Raw genomic sequence first — 4394 nt, forward strand, 5'->3', positions numbered from 1 at the left:
CGGGCTGCTTAGGGGCTGCACCCCTCCTGCTACCTGTCCCTGTCACCGCTGCTCGCTATGTCGCTTGCGCCTGTCCCTCTATCACTGACTCCGGAGTGCTCTGGGACTTGAGATTTGTCTTGGCCCTAGCTGGGGCCATCTGGGGAAGTCAGCAGGTGCAACTGGACCCCCAGGGCCTGCTGCCTGGCCTGACCTGGCCTCCGACCTGTTTGGGGGGCAGTAGCTGGCTGTACCATGAGGTAGGGCTGCTCCTCTTGGCCAGAGGCTGCCAGGCTGGTCTGGGCTGCGTCCATGGTGTGGCTGGGTCTGTGGCTAGGTGGTGCCTTTGGTGGGACTGGACCTTGGGTCTCGGGCTTGATCAGGGGCTAGGCTGGGGAGGGCAAGGTGGGTCTTGTCTGCGGGTGGGCCCCCAGGAGCATCAGGGCCCCTCCCTCGGCCTCTGACCTTTGGGTGGGAAGCAGGCCCTCCCCACTGTCTGCCCCTGCACTGGGCCTGTTCTGGGGCCTGTCTCAGCCTCGGGGGGCCGGGCAGGGCAGGGCAGGCTTTGCAGCAGGTCAGTACTGCCGCAGCCTGGCCACGCCCTGACATCTGGCCAGCTGCCCGCAGGGGGAGGGGCCTTGCTGCATTGGCGCAGACTGGACCCTGCTCCTTGGGGAAGAGTGACCGATGGCTGAGGTGCCGCCCCGGTGCAGCAGGTTGAGTGTCTGGGCTGGGCCGGGCTCCCCGCCGCCGCCGCCCCATGCCCTCCTGTTGCCCATTGTCCATCCAGCGCCAAAGCCAAACGTGCGGTGTGGAGAGCCCCGTGGTCTGGCTGGCCACCCTCACCCAGCTGTGGGGCATGTGCCCTGCCCCACCTGGGCAGCCAGCAGAAGAATGGGGCCACAGGGCTGGCCCCCCCCTCCCTGCGGCTGGCCATCTCCCATCCACTATGCTGCAGGGGCCTGCAGGGCTTGGGGCCCCTTACTCTGCCTCCAGCTCCCCACATGACACCTTGCTGGCTCGGGGCCGCCCACCCAGAGGCGCAGGGCCCAGCCTCATCACCCCTGCCGGAAGCCTGTGCGATGCCCACCACCTCCCCCCCCCGCCCTCCCCCCTGCAACACCCCGCCCAGCCACTGGGCTGCTCTCAAGGAACAGGGTCAGGGGCCTGGGCTTTCGCAGGAGACTGCAGAGAGCCCCTGGGCTGTGGCCCAGGCTCCACAGTGCCATTGCAGGCAGGCAGGCAGGGCGCTGAGACCCGGCTCTCCAGCCTTGTCCCTCCTAAGCCACCCAAAGGGGGCAGGCCCCACCCTGCCTGGGGGTCTCAGCACAGCTGGCAGCCCCAGGGGCTCCTGCCCAGGCCAGAGAGGACGCGCACCGGCCCACCATGCAGGAGCCTGTGCCGGGGACAGGCCCCGTGCCACCAGCCTCCCTCCCCCCCGCCCCAGCACCCCAGTCGGGCCCTGTGTTCCAGCGTGGGAAGGAGGCTCGCCCTGCATGTCCCCCACATTGGGCCAGCTGTTTTGCCTGACAGCATGGCCCTCGGGCAGCCGCAGGGAAGCAGGTGCTCCCAGACCGCAGGGCCCGCGTGGGGCGGTGGTGGGCCACCCGCAGCTGCGAGCCCTTGGCTTGGCAAGGACTCCAAGGCCCCCCAGATCCACGGAGATACCAGAGTGGAGCGAGGAGTTGGGGGCTCCCCAGTGGAGTCCAGGCTCCACAGGGCCTTTCCCAACAGGGGCAGGGGTGGTGACCCCCTCTGCCGAGCTGGGGCCACATGGAGCCCTGGGGAAGCCTGGGTCCGGCGGGATGAGCATGGCGGCCCGGTACGGCAGGCTCGGAGGGCGCCGCCTGGTGGGGTGGACAGACCTGGGAGCCCTCTGGGCCCGGCCGCCGCCCTGGGGATGGGTCTGCAGGCTCTGCCTCTGCAGGTGCCCGAGTGGCCCTCTCGGCCCAGCAGTGTCAGGGCAGCGGGGCCCAGCCACCCTCTGTCCTGGCCCCGAGGACGCACATCTGCACGCACAGAGCAGGGGCCACCACGTCCCCCCAACAGGGACAGGGTGGACTCAGGGAGCTGCAGGGAGCATGGGCTGACCCCTCCCCACAGAGCTTAGGCAGAACTTAGCAGGCGCCTGGGAGCCATGGCGGATGAGGGGCTTCTGGGGCAGTGAGATGGGGTGTCACCGTGCCTGGGGGAGTCTGGGGGTGGGGGTGGAGCTGGGGCAGAGGCCTGTGAGGGCCATGTTCCAAGGGCATGGGGAGGGAGCCCTAAGGCGCTCAGGGGAGCCCCAGGGGCGAGGACAGGGTGGGGGTGAGGGGCTGAGGTCTGAGGGAGGCAGGCAGCCTCAGCTGCGCCCCAAGACAACCTTCCCACGCAGGGGCAGACCCGTGGCGCCCACCGCGGTTCCCTCAGGGGCTCTGTTTTTCTTTCTGTGGAAGCCACAGAAGCCGGGCCAAAAGCCCGCCCTGCAGGGATAAATATTTAATAATCAGACACTTTCTAAAATGGGAAATGGAGCTGGCCCAGGAGGGCAGCGCGCGGGGGTGGGCAAGCCCAGGGCCCTCTAGCACCGTTGGAGGAGGGGAGAAGGTGGGAGGCCCCGCCCTCCCCGGAGGCCCACACTGCGCCAGGCCCGCGGGTGGGGGGCGCTGGAGCAGGGTCAGGCTGAGGGCTGCTGTCCCTCTCGCCCTATGCCCAGGCCCCCGCGGGGTCTGCACTTCCAGACCGGCTGGCCCGAGGCCGCCCCCTGCAGTCCTGCGCCCCCCTGCAGTCCTGTGCCCCCCTGCAGTCCTGCGCCCCCCTGCAGTCCTGCCCTGGAAGCACCAACCGCAGCTCTGACTGAGGCATATCCTGAGATCGCACCGCCCCGCCCCGCCCCACAGAGGTGCCCACAGGACCCCTGGGGCCAGCTTCCACAGCCCGTGTCCCTCGGTCCCCAGCCCTGGCCTGGGCACAGGGAGGCGCGCAGGGGCCAGAAGCAGGCTGGCGGGCAGTGCCTGCCTGAGCCCCGCTGCCCGGAGTCTGGGCGCCCCTGCAGGACTCCACCCCAGCGAGGGCGCCCCGGCCCAAGTGTGGCAGTCTCCCCTTGGCTGTGGTGCCCCCCATGGGCGGGGCCCATGCACCCACCCTCCCCGCAGATGGACTGGGGCACTGGCTGCAGCGTATGGGAGAAAGTGAGGGTCCAGGTCGCCTGTCAGAGCCCTGGGGGGCAGGGCGGAGCCCAGGATGGGGGCCCAGCTGCAGCACAGGCCGCTGCAGGTGTGGCCTTGTGAGCTCTTCCCTCACGTTGCCAGAAGGGGGGACCTGGCCAAGGGCCAGGGTACCCGGGAGCTGGTGGGTGACGAGGCAGCACTCAGCAGAGTGGCTGTCTGGTCCCCAAGCTCTCCAGCAGTGGGGTGCAGCGGCCCTGCTCCTGCCAGCACCTCCTCAGGCTGGGCGCAGCAGAGCCAGGTGACCACCCCAGGACTGGTGGTCCTCCAGGGCTTCTGATCCCTTGTTCTGGGCAGGTCCCCCAGCCCCTCACCCTGAGCCCACTGGGGTCCTTGTGCTGCCCCCCCCCGGCTACTCCCAGCTTCTCGAATGGGGGACGCCTGCCAGGACTCCCTCTGTGGCATAGTCCCCACCCCCTGGAGTGGACCCTGACCCCCAACTCGCCCTGGAAAGGGCAGGCCTCCCCGTCCCCACCCAAGCCTGCCCAGGCCTGCCATGGGGTGCAGGTGTCACAACCAGCTGCCACAACCAGCTGCCTGCCCTCAGCTGAGGTGCAGGGTGGGGCGGGAGGTCTGCAGTTGGCCAGGTCACACCTGAGGGCCTGTCCCGGCCTGTGTACCCACAGAGCGGGAGCTGCTGGGAGCTGCGGCCACGCCACTGCCCCGAGGGGCCAGTCCCCGACAAGGGTCAGCTGAGGTGACCACGGCAGCCGGAGCTCTGGGAACAGGGGGCCTTGCAGGTTTTGAGCTTTGAGGGGTGGAGGCTGCCAAGAGTCAGCCCAGGGGCTGGAGGGTGGTGGGGTCAGCTGTCCTGGCAGGGCATGGGACTGTGGGCCGGCCGGCCTGCTTGTCCCTGGCTGCCTCTGCTTGGACAGCCGCATGAGTCAGCTGACTCAGTGGAACTAAGGGGCCCAGGTGAGGCAGGTGTGTGTGAAGGGTACCTGGGACCCTCTGCAGCCTGGCCCAGGCCCTGTGCCTCCTGCCCCCAGGAGCCCCTGGCCCCTCCTCCCAGGCCCCCCCAGTTGGCCCACCTGTCAGCTGGGCGGGGAGTCGGAGTCGGAGGCAGCCAGGGGCGTTTTCTCCCTACCCTGTCCCTGTCCTGGGGCACTTGGGGTGGGGCAGGGTCCCCAGAGCCAAGAAGCTGAGGGGGCGGGGCCTGCCCTGCCGGGCCCTGAGACCCCGCCCACCCCGCGGGCCGGCGCCTGCGGT

At 69.8% G+C, this 4394-nt stretch overlaps 1 protein-coding gene across 1 annotated transcript in view; it reads left to right on the top strand.

The window, feature by feature from the left end:
- The window catches only part of AHNAK2 (AHNAK nucleoprotein 2), a 26206-nt gene that overhangs the window by 3171 nt on the left and 18641 nt on the right, over nucleotides 1-4394 (top strand). The window lies entirely within an intron of this gene.

Source organism: Condylura cristata, unplaced genomic scaffold (genome assembly GCF_000260355.1).
Source record: "Condylura cristata isolate star-nosed mole 26May11 unplaced genomic scaffold, ConCri1.0 scaffold00013, whole genome shotgun sequence".
Lineage (NCBI taxonomy): Eukaryota > Metazoa > Chordata > Mammalia > Eulipotyphla > Talpidae > Condylura > Condylura cristata.